At 36.7% G+C, this 21,518-nt stretch overlaps 1 protein-coding gene across 3 annotated transcripts in view; it reads right to left on the bottom strand.

The window, feature by feature from the left end:
* Positions 1 to 13,407, bottom strand: part of sprt (PDZ domain-containing protein sprite) — a 214,592-nt gene extending 201,185 nt beyond the window's left edge. For 2 of the 3 annotated variants that reach the window (XM_074170289.1, XM_074170291.1), the window contains exon 1: positions 13,252 to 13,407. The gene's annotated coding sequence lies outside the window, so the exon portion shown is untranslated. The remainder of the gene's footprint in view (positions 1 to 13,251) is intronic. The other variant, XM_074170290.1, reaches the window with a different exon arrangement.
* Between the last annotated feature and the right edge of the window lie 8,111 nt (positions 13,408 to 21,518).

Here is a 21,518-nt window from a genome sequence, read left to right as displayed (position 1 = left end):
GTCGTTGTTTTTTCATAATTTCATTATTTGTATTACTTTCTTCTCAACCATTTCTAATTAGATAAACTAATGAAATCAAAAATAAGTTCCAAAGACATATTTTATTGACTAATTGAATTCAAATTCTTGCGATAAACCTTAATATACCTATTCATTGTAGAAAATCGCATACACAATACTATACGTATGTAATTCCAATTCAGTTACGAAAAAATCGCATATTGAGTATGGGTTTGTGCAAAATCTATTTATCATTCTGAGGGATAGAATACTTCATTATATTGTAAGTTTTTTTCAAACCTTCCGATTAATTGAAAATCTTTGAAACAATTCATTTTCCGTTCATTGATGTCAACATGATGCTCATTTATTGAAATTCAATCAATACATATTAATTATGAATTGAAGTCCTCCCGAGTTTCAATCTGTCATTGCGTACGATTTAATTGGATTCAGTTTCAAATTGTGTGCCCGAGACATATCAAATAGTGACAGAAGTTTTTATTAATAATAATTTTTTCATTTTTTTCAATTTCATGGAAACTGAAAGAGGCTATATGCCCAACTATAGTTGGGTGTTATCGACGTAGAAGTGAATTTTGCATGACTTCATGTATTTATGAAAATAACTCATTCAAAGGGCGAACAGAAGTGGTCCTATTATGGAACCCTAAGGAACTCCAAATCTTTTGACTAGCAAAGTAGATTGTTCACCATCCAGTATGACACTTTGACTCCCTTCTGATAAATAGCTGTAGAAGAGTTACTGAGCTCCGAGAAAAAACAAAAAACCGATCTTTTTACAAAAGATGGACAAATCTACTTTGTCAAAAATCTTGCTGTGATCCAGCAAAAAAAGGAAGTGTTTTTTTATCCATCAAACGACTTGACAATATCATCAGTGATAAGAGCCAGTGCTGTAGTTGTACTAAACTGTGGGCGAAAAGCTGATTGCATGTCAGAAATGTTAATTTTATCCGTAGCGTAGTTGGAAATCGGTTCTTTTGTGATCATTTCTAGGGCTTTCGACAGAGTAGAAAGTAGTCTGATGGGACATATATCACACAATTTGCTGGGATCAAATCAAACTTACCATTTTGTCGTAAATTCCATAATCAATTTTCTAATATCGTTTTCACTCGACTGATTGATTCAACTTCAAATAATGTCTATTAAATATTTTTCATGTTTTCATTCATTTGGTTTATGGCAGAATTGGTTGTTTCTAGGTTTTCAACTAGGTTTATATTTCCACTCAGATTTTCACTCAGCTCATTTCTTAGATAGAGCGGGAAATCATAAAAAGCATTGTATGCTGTTATTGTTCGTCATAATAATATGGCTTTTTTCCGCTATGTTGAGTCACTTTTACATGAATTTTTATTTAAATAAATGAGTTGAAGAATTGTTGTTGAAATATCAACAAGACGTCGCTACTTAACGGAAATATGCCATGCTGAAAACCATCGACTTGAATGATAGAAATCTTCCATATTACTTTTTTCAATTACTCAGGTGAATGACGTTGGATTGACGTATTAATTTATTTATTTCTATTATTTTGAAAAACGCCTGATGCTTCCTTCAGTTCCAGTGCATCGTTTGATTAACCTTTGAAATACGTAACTTTTTTGTAATTACCGACCTCATAACATTGAAGGTTTTTGAGAACCTAATAGTTGCCTGCTTGAAAAACAATAAGGCAGTATATTTGTATTCACTATTTTCATTGAATAATATTGAAATTCTATCCTGACACAAACCGTTATTTTTAACACCTCAACACGTGTTTCAGTTACCAAGTGATCATCTTCAAGAGCAATATTCCTCTTGAAGATAACTGAAGGTTATTGAAACACGTGTCGAGGTGTTTAAAATAACGGTTTGATGTTGGGATAGAACTCCAATAATATTCATTACAAACCAACGTTTCCAAACAGTGCATCACAACTACTTTCATTGGTTAAACAGTTCCATTTTTTTTTCAGTAAAGACATTTTTTCAAAAGCTTCGATGAATATGTTTTCTAGTGTTTTAAGCATTTTCAAAAAAAACCCTTTAATAATTCTGTGAATGAAAATTGAAGGAATTGAAAAATGTACTGTGTCAAGAAATAGAGCATAGTAAAATATTCAATCAGCGTGATGAGAGAAATCCAAATGTAATCCATAATTTAACCCCTATGTTTAAGTATTGCCAATTTATCTTTTCTAACGTAGATGAAATAACAATCCCTTAGAAAATTATTCAATAACATGTGGATTATAGTGACACTACCAGAATTACCTGTCAGTTTATTTTTGGATATTCTCTTTCGAACACCATATGCCTTAAAATTGATTGTTATGTTACTCATAAGTAAATCCTGCTCAACATTCAATTTCGAATACAACAATTATTCAACGAATAAGAAAATAGTTTCCTTATCTGGATGGTAACATCAATATTTACTGCCACGTATAATATATTATTTGTGACGTTCCCTTTAAGCAAACCCACGCGTTTTCACACAACAAATTGGCATAACTGGTATTTCGTGATGTAATTTAGAACCTCCTGCAACAGACCAGTACTACTATTATTTTTCTTATAGTCACATGCAGAATGAGTATGAAACTTCAACTGGTGGATAGCACCAGGACTTTGATTATTTTGAAAAACACTAGGGTAAGCAAATATTTTATGCCAGTTGATTCTATAGGGTAGTCAAATTATTCAAAATTTCAATTTGAAAGATGATGTGATAATTAATAAGTTACTATACAGAAAAGTTCAATTTCAATTAATGCTACGCCTTTGGGTGTCTTAATATGTAACTTGTAAATTAACGAATATATTAGGTTGTTTCAAAAGTTTTGTCTGTTCACTACGTCAGCATTAACATTGTTTGCTCGGGATTCGATGAAGCTGAAAAAGGCAGTATTTGCCTGGTCCTGGTGAAGGCAAATTATCGAAATACTTGAAAAGATGGTAGTCTGATGGCGAGAGGTCTGGGAGATATGATGGGTGGGACCGAACTTCGACGCTGAATTTATTTAATTTTCAGATGGTGATTTGTGAAGCATACGGACGGGCATTGTCATGAAGCAGGATCAGACTTCTTCTGATGACCAGTGTCGGCTGATGCCGCAATTTTTGGTCCAAACTACGATGGTTTAGCCTGGTTGCAGAAAGTTATAGCGAAGCACCCCAGCCGCCGTCCACCATACCATATCCTGTTTTATGTAGGTTTTAACCTTTGGGAAGGGCCTGGGTGGCTGGCTTATTAGTGAACAACCACTGCCCTGAACGTCTTCTGTTGTAGAAGATCCACTTTTCTTCGCAAGTAACGATCCGAGCCAAAGAAGGATCGTTTTGGTTGCGCAAAAGCAAAGAAGAACAAACCTCGAAACGTGACAATTTCAGTAGATCGTTCAAATCGTGGGGAACTCACTTTTCGACCTTTCCAAAGATAACAATTATGAAATTATAAAAAAGACAAAATTTGGAAAAAAAAAATGAACAGCATCGTTGTGTAGAGTACAAAATTCTCTATCGATCAGTATATACCAAGACACAGTAGAATAAATATTTATCGAGATATGGAAATATAAAAACACATGCGTGTAGCTTCATCCGCGATATTAATTTCATTTGGGACCCATCGCCATTCTGCTATACGTGTCAATTCTTGAATTTCAGCGATTCGATATGATACGAACGGTTTGTAGTTCCTTCTGTCTCCTCGTATCCAACGACCCGATGGAACATTTACGACCTCTAGTAAAGTAACATTAGAGCTTTTGATAGAAAACCACTTTCCTGGAAATCTGACTCTTGATAACAACAGACCGCCCATCTTCGAGGGCGCCAAACGCCCAAAAAAGAACGACTGGGTCGTCGCAAGAAAGGTTATCACAGCACCGGCAAGTCTTTTCAGCCCTTCAAATCTCCCGGAGAGAATGGTAAATTTCCAGCTCTTCTTCAAAACGGAAATAATTTTACCAATTCTTACAAAATGGTATAGAGCTAGTCTGACGTGGAACTATATACCACCCAGTTGGTTGGCAGCAAGGGTGGTATATATACCTAAAGTGGGCCGGAGAGACCCACGCCCCAAATCAGTACGACCAATCAGCCTTACATCCCTCCTGCTGAAAGGACTTGAGAGGATACTGGACGGACGTTGAGAAAATCTCCCAATCCCTTGAGAACAAGGAGATTGCGGTTGCTGTATTTCTTGATATTGAAGGATCATTTGACAATGCACTACCTGTGCATTGTCTCTGGCTAGAAAGGGTATAGAATCGACAATAACTGGCTGGATCTATGTCATGCTAGTAAACAGAACTGCAACTACGACTCTTCAAGGCGAGGGTATCAGGTTCAGGGTCACCAGGGGCTGCCCTCAAAGTGGGGTACTATCTCCCCTTCTGTGGTCGCTCCTGGTGGATAGTCTGCTTGATGCCCACGACAGAAGAAAACTTATGCAGATGACCTTGTCATCCTGGCAAGGTCCACGTCGAGAAGGGTAGCTTGTAATACTCTCCAAAGCGCGTTGGACGTTGTTCACAGTTGGTGCCTGAGGGAGCAGATGTCTGTCAACCCCAGCAAAACTGTGTTAATCCCCTTCACCAAGAGAAGGAAATTGGACGATCTAACGCCACTTTCCCTCAATGATGTGGACATTCTATTCAGAACGGAGGTAAAATATCTTGGCATTGTCCTTGATTAAAGACTCAACTGGAACGCTCACTTGGAAAAAGTTTTGAATAAAGCCAGACTGTCTCTATGGAAATGTCGAAGGATTTGTGGTAAAACTTGGGGTTTAGGTCCCAAACGAATCCATTGGATTCATGTGATGATTGTCAGACCCATGATCACGTATGGTGCAATTGCTTGGTGGCCGAAGGCTTTACAGAAAACGGCCCAAGCGAAGCTCTCTGGCTTACAGAGACAGGCTTGTCTAGCTAGCAGTGGTGTCATCAGTAACACACCGTCAGCGGCCATGGAGATCCTTCTAGATCTACCTCCTCTCCACATTTTTCTGGAAAGAGAGGCTAGATGAACTGCATACAGACTTGTGCACATTGCCAAGTGCACAAATCAATTCAATGCAGAGTGCAACAGACTGTTGGTTGACATTGGAAGTCAGAGCATTCTGGAGATGACCTCTGACTTTTTGCCTCCAACTGTCAACTACAAACTGCCTAAAGTACTATTCCCGAGTAGAGAGGACTGGATCCTGCGGGAGACGAAATATTAAGAGCAGATAGCTGTTGGTTCACAGATGGATCAAAAACACCATCCGGTTCTGGTGCAGGTGTTTTCAGTTGCAGACTGGCAGGTAGATAACAGAGTTATCTACCTGCCTAGGAACTTATGCGACTGTATTTCAAGCAGAAATTTACGCTATTGAATTGTGTGCGGAGAGATTGGATAAATCCAACCTCACTCACAAGTCAATAAAAATATTCTCGGACAGTCAAGCGGCGTTGGAAGCTCTTGGCCCCCACCGAGCAACGTCTAAATTGGTAGCAAACTGCCAAAAAATACTCTCCTCGATATAAAGACTAAACAGATTGTCCTCTGGTGTGGATTCCTGGCCATACTGGCCTGGAAAGCTACGAAGCTGCTGACTCTCTTGCAAAGGAGGGTGCTGCAAGCGGCTTCATTGGACCAGACCAAGAAGGTCTGTTAGACATCGTAGTTCATTCCTACTGTAGTCCAACAACTGTTTGGAATCAAGCTTCGAAGGGTGAATAAACGCCTTGGATTGAGCCAATCCTGGTAGATTCTGTCAGAAGTCCATGAATCTTCTTGCCATCCAGGTGTTCAGTGTTTGTTTGGCAAAGCCCAAAGCGATGCCAATGACAATGAAACGTATTCATGATGATTCAAAACTAGAGTAGGGTAGGTTTTGAAACGAAATTTGACGTAACGTTACGTCAGTGGTCAGTTTCCGTTTTATTTTGATCGTTATATATTATATTTCATTGTAAGAATTTACAAAATGAAGCTAGGAAACTATTACTTGCACAAATCCGATTCTAATTGAGGTTGAGAGAGAAAAAATTTAAAAGTTTGTTTTTATTATTAATTTTGACATCTGACACAAATTGAATCATTCCATTCGGGCGAACTTATTATTAATAACATCACTAGGAATCGTTTTTGAATACACGATCGGATGAGATTAAACGCCAGAGAAAACTTCTATCCATTTTCGAACTTAAATGAACCATAAATCAGGTTTTTGCAATATTGCCAAAAACTATGTCAAAGGCGGTTTCTTTATGATCCAAATATTAGCATTGCTCACTTGCATTTTGTTCCCATTCTATTCAAATGGAGAACAGGTCAAGTTAGGTTAGGTTCAGACGGGTTAGGTTAGGTTATATCAAGTCAGGTCAGGTTATATCAGGACAGGTCAGGTTATATCAGGACAGGTCAGGTTATATCAGGACAGGTCAGGTTAAATTTTACTTCAAGACCAAAGTATAAGGGTAGAAAGGAGAATAAAAATGTTGAAATGCAGTAGATGTTGGAACTACGGGCACGATCATAAAGACTGTAGCGGGCCAGATAGAAGAAACTCGTGCTATCAATGAGGTGAAAATAACCATCAAGTAAAGGACTGCAATAATGAAAAAGGGTGCCCATTATGTGACACGAAGGAACACAAAGCGGGCACGTGGAAATGCCCAATATTCAAGAAAGCTCTCACGGAAGCAAGAAAAGCAGAGAGGCAATCGGAATATTACATGAGAAAAATGAGAGAACAACTGAAAGAAAACATGAATTCAAATGAAAGCCCAACAGAGGTAGCCGCCGCAGCCACTGACTCACCGAACTGTTACAAATACTACAGATCAAAACAGAGAGAATCAAGAATGCACACGACATGGCATTCCTCACGGCAGCTGAAGAAGAGGCCGTGGGGAACCCAACAAAAAAATAGCCCAAAGACAAGGCTGGGAAATAGATAAAGACGAAAATGTAGCAATATACTTCCGAAATAAAAACCTGAGACTGAAGGGAATAAATAGTGAAAGGACAGGGATTCATATCAATTGAGCTACAAGAATGCTAGATCTATGCATGCTACATATTCCCAAATATCACATTGGACACTTTCGAGGCTTATATAGACAGAGTCATGAACCATGTCAAAAATAAGAGAGCACAGACCGTCGTAGCCGGGGATTTTAACTGTAAAGCCACAGAATGGGGATCACCAACAACCGACCGTAAAGGCCAAATGATGCTGGAAAGAATATCCCAGGACAACCTAGTCATCCTCAATACCGGTGACAAACCAACTTTTGTGAGAGGGCTCCAAACGTCATATATAGATCTACACAACAGCTGTCTAAGAGAGTCAAAAACTGGAAAATACTGGATAAGGAAACACTCTGTGCCCATAAGTATATTACCTACCAGATAGAAAGCAGTAGTAAGAAAACCATCCCCAATGTCATCAAATCAAAAGTTAAGATAGACAAAAATGAATTTAAAAAGGCAATCGAGAAAGGAATGAGGAATATGAAAGGAGGTCACCAATTTGACTGCATAATTTATGGAAAGTACCAGTAGACACCGAATAACACGTAACAGAACGCAACCATAATGGTGGGATGACAATATCGAGGTCCAAAGGAAAAAATGTCTCAGAGCCAGCAGAAATTACACGCGCAACAACAGTGATGAGGAGGGGAGGGAACAAGGAAGGCAACACTACTAAGATGAAATCAAGAAACTGAAAAAAATTATAAACGAAAACAAGCACAAGGAATGGGAGAAAATATGTAATGAAGTAGAAGAAGACCTATGAGGAAACGGCTATAAAATTATCACGAAAAAACTATACAAGAACACACTGCCATACAAGACAACACCAGAACGAGAGAAAGAAATAATAGATCAACTCTTCCCAAAACGCCAAGATAAATGGATTATTCCAAGGAATGAAGAAAGCCCTCCAGAATTCCAGGTACAAGAACTCCTGGAAGCCGCAGAGAAAATTAAAACAGGTAGAGCCCCAGGGTCTGACAGCATACCCCCAGAGGCGGTGAAAGAGGCTACCGAAACGGTTCCAGAGTACTTAACTGAAGTAATGAACAGCTTATTGAGACAGCAAAAATTCCCGGAGGAATGGAAAAAAGCGAGACTGGTGTTAATCCACAAACCAGGAAAACCCATAGAATCCCAGGGAGCTTTTCTCCCACTGTGCCTCGTCAATGTTGTATCGAAATTATATGAGTATATGGTGAAGGCAAGAATCGAAAAATCATTAGGAAAAAGGGGAAGATCTGGATGAGATGCAGTTTGGCTTAAGAAAGGGAGATCAACGATCAGGCAGTGGAGAAGGTGATCCAGCCAATGAAACAAGCAAGAAATAATTCAAGGAAGACACAAAACTGGTGTGTGCTAACCATCGTCGATGTCAGGAATGCATTCAACTCCGCTCCATGGTATAAGGTTATGGAAAGGCTAGAGACAAGGAACACTCCTATATATCTACGAACATTAATAGGAGACTACTTCAAAGATAGAACTATAACAACGGAAACACTTCAAGAAAACATCGGAGTTACGAGTGGGATTCCACAAGGATCAGTTCTAGGTCCAATATTATGGAACATCTTCTATGACCCGATACTGAAACTGGCAAAAATCGATGGAGCACACCTAATCGGATTTGCGGACGACTTGGCCATACTCATAATGGACAAAGATAGAGAATCCCTAGTGTGGAGAACAAACGAAACACTGATAAGAGTGAAGGAATGGATGACAAGCAAACACTTGGAAATGGCACCGAAAAAAACAGAAACACTAATCCTAGCTGGCCACAGAGCAAGAACAGAGATACAATTTAATATCGACGACGTACAAATTGAACCAAAGAAAACTATCAAATACCTCGGAATGATACTGGAAAGGGGAGGGACGTTCAAGGCCCACATAGAGATAACGGTTGAGAAAGCAGGGGAACGGATAGGATCACTTCAAAGGATCCTGCCCAACATAGGAGGCCCGAGCTACCAGAAGCGTGTAGTCCTGAACAATGTAGCCCAGAGCATGATGCTATATGGAGAGAGATTATGGCACCAAGCTATGAGGAGCAACAAATACAGGGAGATTATGGAAAGGTCACAAAGAAAAATGCTGCTCAAGATTGTCAGTGGGTACAGAACATTATCCACGAAGACACTACATGTGATCGCTGGCGTTCCACCTATAAGTCTCTTGGCGGAAGAAAGAGGAGTCATTGAGTACGCAACAGCAATAGATGTACATACAAGGAAAAATGCACACAGGAAGACGATAGAGAAGTGGCAAAAATGTGGGATGAAAAGACTGAGACGGGACAATGGACAAACCTTCTAATACCAGATATCAGAATATGGTATGAATGCAAACACAAAACTATCGACTACTTCCTTACTCAAGCATTAACAGGACATGGCGCGTTCGCTACCTACACTAAAAGAATAGGGAAAACTAATACAGAGAACTGTCCATACTGTAATGACAGAGACACCGCAGAGCATACTATATTCAGTCCCAAGTTGGACTACTCAGAGAATGAGGGCAGAAGTCACATTAAATATAGTAATAAGACCACACATCCTGATAAAGAAAATGTTAGAAACTCGTAAGATGTGGGAAGAAAGGGCGAAGAAGATACGGGAAATAATGGAGACAAAGGACATGGAGGACAGACAGAGGCAAATAGAGTAGAAGGACAGTGACCTTTACTACATACCGCTAAACGTCTGGAAGAATGTCTGAAAAAGGCCTGCGAGGACGTTGGAACCTTGCCGATGTTCAGGAGGTTTTAATGAGGTGAAAGTCCTACACTACCGCGTCGCGATAGATCCTAAGCGTACGGTGTGCATAAGCATTTCCTCCTGCCCAATAAAAAAAAAGTCAGGTTAAATAAGAGCAGGACAGGTTAGGTTAGGTCAGGTCAGATTAGTTTAGGTCAGGTTGGGTTACCTCAGGTTGGGTTACGTCAGGTCAGGTCATGTTGGGTTAGGTCAGGTTAGGTTGGGTTAAATTCAGGCCAGGCGAGGTCTCGAAATAACTTTGTTCTGCATACATTCATCAGTTTTTTCAAATATTTACTGTTTCAAGGTATTTTCCCTCTCTGTATTAAACTATGTTAGAGGCGACTTTTTTATGATCCAAATATTATCATTGCCTACTTGCGTTTGTTTCGCGTTTTGTTCTGGAACTAATAGAATAGTTTCCCATTCTATTCAAATGTAGTACAGGTCAGGTTAGGTTGGCTTTAGTCAGGTCGAGTTAGATTAGATCGTGTCGGGTAAGGTTAGGTAAGGGAAGGTCAGGTTGCGTAAGGTCAGGTCTGATCAGGTTAACTTGAATTTTTATTTAATGTGAATCTGTATTTTTATTAGGTCAATATTCTGTGTATTATGTATATGTATATGTGAACATGTCTTCTTAGTGTTATATAATCCTTAATGTACTGTTATGTTCCTTTTGTACATTTCTTCATTTGAATCCCGACCGTACTACCATGCGGTTGTAACCATGACTCTTTCTTATACGACTGTAAGTTGTTTTAAAGAAATAAAGTGATTTGATTTGGTCAAAATTTGTATGTGAACAACGAAAAAGCCTTTTCGACGAAAAAGCCCATGATGTGTTATCACTCTCCGCAAAGAGAGAGTGCTAACAACTCTTTTTAACAGAAAGATATTTCAGTTCTCTGAACAACGACCTTTACTGTTTTGATTTTAGATAACCGGCTGCGCAGTTATTGTTGTATGAATTGGAAACTAAGAAAAATGAATATGTTACTTTGCAGCCAACAGAGGACTGAAACAACTCCAAAGTTAGTTATCAAAGGTAAGACAAAGTTTGTAGTGTGCGAGAGAAAAAAAACTTCCACGGAAATGAATTGTATTCAGAATGACATTGAACCCAAAGTATATGTAGACAATAGTCCACACCGTATTACTTTAATAACAGAGAATATTCTGTTAGCTTTACAGCTGTTACGATTCGCCTGATTTCATTTTGTTTAAATTTTCAAAAATGGTTCGCGCCAGATCTTTAGAGGAAAAAACAAAACAAATCTTCATTTACGACCGTGATTTTCATAGTGCAGAAAGGATGTTTAAGGCAAGATTTCATATTAATCCGATCAGCTGATAATATCTCAGGGAACTGTGGTTGAAAAATTTCAAGCAACTGTAAGTGTAGCTAAAGCTAGGAAAGCTGGAAAAAATATCTGACAAGACCCAGATATAAATCATTGCGTCTGTAGTGAATAACCCTCTGCAGTCCAAGACAACAGTTGCTCGTGAGAATGATTTCAACGATTGGTAATCAAAATTATTATTGCCAAACTACGTTACAATCCAATGCATTATTCAAAAATCAATCATGTGAGATGAATATTATGATTTACCTAAGGGAAGTTCATGAGCAGCAAACGAGTTTTACCTTGTCTACCTTCAAAATCATAGGTATATTCTCATATGACTTGTCATATGTACAATGTACGTACGAGCCTAGGTATACGACCGAGACGGTTAGTTACCCTACAGACGACCTGACAACTTCATGAATTATTTTTACTTTGAAAAATTTCATCAAGTAAAATATCCGAAAATTTCTTATCTTTTCACGTGCACAAATCAAGATGGAAGCAGTAAGTTTAATTGGAGTTGAATCTTGGATATTTTCGAAACAGAGGCGGTTAACCGTTCCTAGGAATTGCAGGAATCACTTGGGAATTGGAGAAATCACTTAGAAATTAGATGTATACTCGAGAACTCCATTACAAACACATTGAATAGTTATTTGAAACAAGAATAATTGTAAAATTATGAAATTTAGATTCATTCGTGATTCTGTTGGTTTCATTTATTGAAAAACTATAGTTAAATATTTTTCAAATGAAGGTTTTTTGCACCGATAATGCAGGAGGCAAAAGAAACTTCTCAAAATATGATATAAATTTCAAAAATACTTCCAAGAGTTCTCAAATAGTGAAGTTTGCGGTGTACTGAGTTGAACCTCAAAATGATGAGCAGCCACAGTCCGTCGAGTATTTCTGATATGTACTTGCTCTCGGTGGAATCAAACGTGAACTTGAATTTTTCGTGAATATTAATCTTAAGCGTTGTCCTGCATAAATGTCTGTCGAATATATTTCAATGTACATTCAATTACATTCAGATACAAACAAACACCTAGAGCTAATTACCCATCAAGTAAATGGGCAGGGCATTACTAATATGTAGAATCGAATTTGAAGTTATTTTATTATGAATCTTTCAGAGTGATCAAATTGCAGAAGCCAATGATGAACAAATACTGACATTTGATGAATAAACTGATTTATAAATGAATCGATTCTGTACGAGACTATTTGAATGCAGCTTGATTATTTGAATATGCACCTCATGAAGCACATATGTGATAGGGCGAACTGCCAAACGCCTAATAAATTGCAGAGGAAAAAGAATTAAGTGGTCTCTTGTTCAATATTTCTCTTGTTATAGGTGGAATATTCATAATAAGTCATCATTATAGAAATACAAAAATGTTTAACCTAAAATACATGTCATCCTTTTGTGTGCCTTTTTCTGCCGTGTCACTTTTTGTCATGTCTAGCATGCAATGACAGCTCAAACGACTGTTAACTAAGTAACTGAATCAAAAACATTCACATAATATCATTTTTGTCTGATCAGTATCAGATGTAAAACAACACATATGTTTTGGAAACCTGTAACATGATACACATAAATTATATTTATTTTGAGATTGTGTTTACGAATTGCAGAAATACGGGCAGAATTCTGTTAATTTTAATTATGTCTGTATACCTACTAGTGAAACGAATCAGTTTCAGATCTTCAAAATAATAAAATCGGGGTGTTTGGAACTTCCAGCAATTCAATTTTTTCTTTCATATTTTCGTTCGATAGATGCATCATTATCGAGTATATCGTTCGGTAATGCAGAACATATGTAAGACATCTAAAATAAAATAACATAACAGTGTTACTACCAGTTTTCAGTGCACAATACAAGCTATTTCGTATATTGTTTGGTTAAAATGAAGGCTTTTCAGCACCGTAGTACAGCAAACCTGCAAATATTTTTGTTCGAAACTTTCAGTTGTGGAAACACCTACCAAAGCTTTTCACATAATAGAACTTTAAACTCACAGTATACCTACATATTCTACATATTACCTTCAGAAGTGAAGAATGAAAAACTCACCTGAAATGAGAGTCACTATTTATATTTATTCAGCAAAATCCATGTAGATAATCACGAATACAAATTTGAATATTCTCAATGTAAACAAACTCACGCGCGTTACAGTATCCCTGCGCACTATTACATACAAAGCCAAAGCTTAAAACCGCTACACTAATCTCATTCGTGCTTGAAGTGTTTATACCTACCTGTACGAAGGATTGTCGCAGCGTTGTCAGATTTTGTCAGAAATCCTGCCTAATAAAGACTCTTACTTCAGAAGACACAATCAATACGATTTTATATGTAGTTAATATATTTAAAATATGTTTTTTCCCTTTAAGCAGCTATCGCACCTCTACGAACGACAACCCTCAGAAGTTGAAACTTGTGCGAGCTAAGGACTAACGAGGTCTTACCTTTTAACGTGTGATTCCTAACACGGGTCAGACGATAGCAAGTGAAAATCGAGCGTTCAGCCTGGGGCTTGAACAATCAATTTGCACATCGGCCGATTGACTGAGTGAATAAAACACCCACGTCGAACCGTCCGGCTACCGACCGACCGATATGTTCAACAATAATGATACTGATAAACTATAATAAAATCAACATGTCCACGAAATAATTTACAAAAATAGAAAGAAGTCTCCTAAGACTAAAGAAAGTTCAAAATTGTCAGAAGTGTCAAATTTGTAGCTAAATATAACACTGCTTATTCCTTGTAAGTAAATCAACCTGAATGAATATGTCAAAGAGTATTTTTGGGTTGTCCATCCTCTATCGAATTGTATATAAAAATTAACACGAAATTTGAGAACTGCAGGTTAAAGATCAAAAATTATTCAGAAGTTACCAAAGTTGCAGAACTTTTCCTTCACTTATACCCCATGAAATTATTTCTTATTCACTCGATTTTTCGAAAAAAGACATGCTCTCTGTATTTTTATTCGATCTTCAGTTCTATTGTATGCTTCGGTCTCACAGGTTTGTTTTTGATGACGGCACATTTGCTTGAAGTTTGCATTAGCAGGTGATTCATTATTAGTACTCTGTCTATCAAACACAGCTTGTATGAAGAATTATATCCAAATAGCTATTGAAAATTTTTGAACATATATTGATGAAAAATAATTTGGGACAATGTCTAAGCTATCGAGAATGAAAGCACGTGATATTTGTTTTTGACTACCTCACTACCCACTATGAATGTATACACTATTGAAAGTTTTCGAATGAATTGAAATTATGATTTTATCCTGATTATATTCCAATGTTCTTTCTGATTTCTTCTATTTTCAATGAATCATATGATCTGAGTCATCTAAATATACTAGACCCTTTCTAAATACGGACTTGCAAGGTTTTTTTTTAAGTAAAACTTCTTTACGCTCGCTTGACTTGGGGAGTAGGCTGGTGAATTCGTGAGAGCGTTACGAAATGTGCGATCGGGCGAGGCGAAAGGAAGTTGAGAGAAAGAGTTAGTGCAAATTACCGTAGGGACACATTTAGTGTCAAGTAGGCTTTGAAGAATCAGAAAACTATCATATATTACCATACCTTAAGCCTATTTATTGTATCGGTCTTAAAATCAACCATAGTGATTACTGATGTATGCGATAATGAAAATAATGAATAAAAATACAAAAATCTATTAAAAAATTGTAATTCATAGATGAGAACCCATAATAAATTTATATATTTGTACAAAATTAATATATGTTAATACATATGTATATTATACATTATTCATCATCCAGTTATAAATCTCTGCCAACGTTTCTTGTTCTTTTATATATTTTCTTCACGACGTTTCGTTCCTTACTGTCCCAATTATTATTTGGAGAACACCAGTAGATTTTCATTTCAGAAGATGATTTTGGATCGGAAATGAAATATTTTTGAAAAAACATTGTCATAGAGAAGAATAAATTTCAAGAAAGCTGCTTTTTATTGATTCAGGAATCGGAGAAGGGGTTTGTCCTGCAAAACAAAGTTTAGAAAAATTTAGGAATATGTACCAATAATTGAGGTTTTATGTACAAAAATATTTGAAAATTTTTCAAATTTTACTTTTTTTTAATATAAAGAAATGATTAATCGTATCATTTCATCATTCCAATGGAGCCAAAAAAATTAATTCCTCAGTTTTTCAATGGATTGCCTTCCTTTCTGTTTTTATTATTTGATGACATATATTTGTCATTCACTAATAATAATGAAACAAAAAATATCCAGTTCGACGACATCACAAATGCACTGTGTCACCGTGCATATATGATGTTTTTCATCTTTGGTTACCAGTTGTTGTCCATTTTTGCAATTGGCTGCAATGCGCTGATGAGGCCAATAGCCAGAAACACGTGTCCGCGGTTTGCCCCCATTTTTTAAGTGTTCTGTCCACGTATTTCTTTCTTTTTATTTATACCATACACACTCGATAAAATATATATATACATAGTGCTTATGAAGCAGATGGAAAGGAATGCTCTGGTAAATCTGGCAACATGTTAAAAGAATTTGTCTGATCGTATGTTCTGTTTCATTCCTATATCCGATGTAATTCTTTGGTAGGTATAAATTTGAAACAACGTTACGGATTGGGCGGGAAATATTTTTCTTCATATAATTTTCTCATGTTTCACCCATGGACAACATATAGGATTACATAAACGTTTTATTTGTGATTTAACCAATCATTAGTCATCAAAAATTCTTGCAAATGCGTAGGACATCTAGGTACACAGGGTGAATGTCTTACAAGTTATCTTGAATGTGATTTTCCAGTGGGATGTTCAATATTTATTTGCCATTCTACACCATTGAAACTATTTGAATACATGGTTCTGTATTCTGAGGAGTACCTATATGGTACCAGATTCAAATAGTTGAATCAGCAGAAAAATATGAAGAGAAAATCTAGCAATAGTCTATAATAACTGACAAAACAGACATTTCCAATGCTTCCAATAAACACTACTTGAATATAGGAAAAAATCTCGCTTCAAAAATATCCCCTCCGGATAATTACACCGAAGATATAATCTTAATGAATTAAACAATCTTCCTATTTCCAACTAACCCCTTTGAAGTGAAATCAATAATGAAATCCCTAAAATCAGTCAAAGCGACTGGATACGACAGTATAACATCAGAATTACTGAAAAAAAACTGTGATAACTTAGCTAAACCTCTGAGTTATCTTACTACTGAAATTTTTCAAAGTGGCCACAACAACTGAAAATTGGCATAATTAAACCACTTTACAAAAATGGACTTGAAGAAAGTATAATTAACTGTATAGCAACTTTGGCTGTACAAGATATAAATCTTGTACAGACAAAGTCATCGAAAAAATCATAAAAAACAGAATTGATAGCTTCTTGAGAAAAAAAAAATATCTGATATACAATATGGTTTTCAATTAGGCAAATCTACCCAAGACGCTATAGCTCAAGTAACAAAAATTATATACGAAAATTTAGACGATAGTAAACCAACTTTGGGTATCTTTGTCGACCTAGGTAAAGCCTTTGATACAGTTAACCATACTAGACTATTGAAAAAACTAGAGCAAGTTGGCTTTCGAGGAAGAGCACTACAGCTTATAAGAACATATCTCACTAATCGTATACAATATGTTCAAATTGATGAGACCAGGAGTGATGCAGGGATAATGGAGCACGGCGTCCCCCAGGGCACCGTGCTGGGACCATTCAACCTATATCTGAGCAATCTACTCAATAATATCTAAAAACGGTAAAAAAATGAGTTTTGCAGATAATACTATAGTTATCTACAGCGTCATTTCTTGGGAAAAATTGAAGGAAACATCCGAAAAAGACTTTCAGCTGATACAAAATTGGTTTGATGCGAACATCCTCACGGTGAATGCCGATAAAACCAATTACCTCCCGTTTACAACTTATTAAAATCTGTTACCAAAATTCGACTCACTAACAATAAACAGAAACCGAAATGAAATAATCACGCTCGAGGAAGCAGCTAGCATGAAGTCCCTTGGTTTTATGATAGATAGGTATTTCAGATGAGATCTGCAAATGAAATACTTGACTAACGAACTAAGAATGCTACAACCAAAGTTCAAACTCCTTAAACAATTTTTAACCTAGCCTCAACTAAAAATTCTTCATTTCTCACTCATCCAATCACAGCTTAGCTTCGGTATAATAAGATGGGGAAGTGTCAACAGAACTCACTTGAAGAACCCCAAAGTTTCACAGAAGTGGTTACTTAAAATTATATAAATTAAATAAATAAATTAACATTAAATGAATTATATACAATATATAATATATATTATATATTTATTTCGGATGATGCAACAAATTTGTCCTTTATTTTCAGTATTTCACTATTAATGTAAGTTACAAAAAGGATTTGAAGCTCTATAACTTCTATTTGATTATCTATGAGCGCTTTCGACAGCTGGTCGTGCTGTTATCCTCTAGACACTATTCTATCTGAACTATACAGGCAAATTTACCTATAGCAGAAGAAGTATCTGTATTGAGGCGTTCGGACCTTATAAAAGGACACACACATAATGACACGTTCAGATATAATAGTGTCTAGAGGATGACAGCACGACCAGCTGTCGAATGCGCTCGCAGATAATCAAATAGAAGATATAGAGCTTCAAATCTTTTTTGTAACTCACATTAATAGTAAAACTATACGTATTTAATAAACCAAAAACCTACTCAAGTGAACAACTATACCAGGAATCTGGCAGGTTGGATATTAGGCAAATTTACTGTCATACTCTACTGATTCACCAGTTTAAAAATAAAAACGATATTCGATATGGAGAACATAGCTATGAAACAAAAATCAAAGTAACAATGAAGAAATCCATTAAAAAGTCTAGGTTCTAGAAATCATTGTTATATACTGCACTGAAATTTTATGATCTTCTTCCATATGAAAAACATACAAATATTCCACAAATTTAAAACTCAAGTCATGAAATATCTCCGTGCGACTCCCCGTATTACTATTTATTGAACGATTGAAACATAACAGGGGACCAATCAAATTATTATCAATTCCCTAAAAAATCATCCTCGTTGTCAAACCTTGTATGTTCTTCATCCAGTGTTGGCATATGTAAAACTCAATTTTTTAAAACAATACATATCCAGGAACTCAGGAAATGAATATAACCTACCTATATATAGATACTGCATATTTGTTACTCACACATCATTAGGAACATTATATACATTATATTCAATGAAAGATATTTGCTGCAGACCTAACATTACTCACTCACTCTCTGATGCTTACGTTGTCAATTGTTTAATCTTTTTACTTCATGTATAAAGAACTGGGTTCTTTTAGGGGTAGGATGTAGGATGACGTACCTACAAGTACGTCATACTTCCGGTTTTCAGATAGTTAAACCGCAAAATAGACAATAATAATATGTTACCTATTCAATATTGTATATTTGTGAATAAACTATTTAATATTATTATTATTATCATTACATGTGAGTTGCAGATTCCGGCTTGGTTTGTGAAGGGGTGGATCTTTTTTATCCCCGGTAATGGAGATTTGTCTATAACACCTTACTTCCTGAGGTCTTCTTCAACAGAATTGAAAGCCTCGGCGATTCAAATCCAATGTGAATCGATACTTTCGCACAGGCACCGCCCTTAAAGTGCCTTGAGAATTTTCCTGTAGCGGTTGTTATCCTGAAAAAAAAACTTTTGTTTCCTCAGTTAAGGTGGGCTGAAACAGTTTGGTCTATCGTATAGTCCCGTGATTGGGGTATAGAGGTTCATGACACCAGGTGTAGGGCCTGCCGCGAGGCGCCTGAGAATCTTATGCAATCGCATATGGGGTATCAATCTATATCCATCGACATAACGCAAACCTACCACCATATATTCCATTTATCACCATCATTGACACTCCAAAGTTAATGACGAGACACCGTGTTGCTTCATCCTCCGTGAGATACTGAATTTTGTGGATAATAAGAAGTAATGAATTTATTGGTCTTTATCCTCAGGTTGAGGTTCAAATAGTTTCAATGGTATAGAATGGCAAATCAATATTGAACATCCCACTAGAAAATCACATTCAAGATACCTTGTGAGACATTCACCCTGTGTATCTAGATGTCCTATGCATTTGCAAAAATTTTTGATGCGTAATGATTAGTTAAATCACAAATAAAACGTTTGTGTGATCCAATATGTTGTCCATGGGTGAAACATGAGAAAATTATATGAAGAAAAATATTTCCCGCCCAATCCGTGACGTTGTTTCAAATTTATACCTACCAAAGAATTACATCGGATATAGGAATGAAACAGAACAAACAATCAGACAAATTCTTTCAACATGTTGCCAGATTTACCAGAGCATTCCTTTCCATCCGCTTCATATATGTAAGTACTTTTTGATCATTCCCATATTGATTTCAATTCATTAGCCACCGGTAGACAGCTGTTTCAGCCTATTGGACATCGTCAGTACCGGGTAGGCGTTCTTCGATTGAAGACAAAATGTGAAAACCCAGAAAAGTACTTGATAAAAATAGCTGCGTGAACGCAAGCGAAACATAAGTGGAACCACCTGTTGTGGTTTGACTAATAAACCGATACCTGCGATAGCAGAAATTCGGGAAGCTAACCTGAAATGCCATCGAAAAACGAATCCATAGGTTTCTAAAAATGATATGAAATCTAGAAAGGTTAATGCAGTCAAGCTGCTGGAAAATAATTACATGAAAATCAAAAAAAAAAATAAATAAGTACTCTTTGATCATTCCCATGTTGATTTCAATATAAGAGCCACCGGTAGACAGCTGTTTCAGCCTATTGGGCATCGTCAGTACCGGGCAGGCGGTCCTCGATTGAAGACAAAATAAGAAAAACCAAGAAAGTACTTGATGAAAATAGCTGCGTAAACGCAAGCGAAACATAAGTGGAACCACCTATTGGTGTGACACCCAAATCAACTTGCCAAGTTTTTATGTCAGTCTTGGTGGTTTGACCAATCAATCGACAACTGCGGTAGCAGAAATTTGGGAAGCTAACCTGAAATGCCATCGGAAAACGAATCCTCATGTTTCTTGAAATGATATGAAATCTAGAAAGGTTAATGCAGTCAAACTGCCCGGTACTGACGATGCCCAATAGGCTGAAACAGCTGTCTACCGGTGGCTCTTAAATTGAAATCAATATGTGAATGATCAAAAAGTACTTATCTATTTATTTTTTGATTTTCATGGAATTATTTTCCAGCAGCTTGAGTGCATTAACCTTTCTAGATTTCATATCATTTCTAGAAACATGTGGATTCGTTTTCCGATGGCATTTCAGGTTAGCTTCCCAAATTTCTGCTACCGCAGATGTCGGTTGATTAGTCAAACCACCAACACTGACATAGAAACTTGGCAAGTTGACTTGGATGTCACACCAATAGGTGGTTCCACTTATGTTTCGCTTGCGTTCACGCAGCTATTTTTATCAAGTACTTTCTTGGTTTTTCTTCAATCGAGGACCGCCTGCCCGGTACTGACGATGCCCAATAGGCTGAAACAGCTGTCTACCGGTGGCTCTCAAATTGAAATCAATATGGGAATGATCAAAAAGTACCCATCTAAACAACCTTACGGATTGGGCGAGAAATATTTTTCTTCATATAATTTTCTAATGTTTTACCCATGGACAACATATTGGATAACACAAACGTTTTATTTGTGATTGAACCAATCATTACGCATCAGAAATTCTTGCAAATGCGTAGGACATCTAGGTACACAGGGTGAATGTCTTACAAGTTATCTTGAATGTGATTTTCTAGTGAGATGTTCAATATTTATTTGCCATTCTATACCATTGAAACTATTTGAATCACCAGAAATATATGGTTTTGTATTCTGAGGAGTATCTATATGGTACTAGATTCAAATAGTTGAATCAGTAGAAAAATATGAAGAAAAAATCTAAAAATTTCATCCATTTTCCTATGTTTTGTGACGGTATTTTCTCACCCGGAGCTAAAAACTTGTCCTTCGATGGTCGAGGAGGACTTCATCGGGTTCACTCGACTGTACCAACGTGAGGATGAAGACCAATAAATTCATCATTTCTTATCATCCACAAAATTCAGTATCTCACGGAGGATGAAGCAACACGGTGTCTCGTCAATACCGTTACAGTGTCAATGATGGTGATAAATGTAATATATGGTGGTAGGTTCGCGTTATGTCGATGGATATACCGGGTGTCCCACATTTTATGTGACAG

This window comes from Leptinotarsa decemlineata, unplaced genomic scaffold (assembly GCF_025532065.1).
Source record: "Leptinotarsa decemlineata unplaced genomic scaffold, Ldec_3_MD MMD2_P_RNA_scaffold_7, whole genome shotgun sequence".
In the NCBI taxonomy this organism is placed as follows: Eukaryota; Metazoa; Arthropoda; class Insecta; order Coleoptera; family Chrysomelidae; genus Leptinotarsa; species Leptinotarsa decemlineata.
This window is presented reverse-complemented; position numbering and strand designations above follow the sequence as displayed.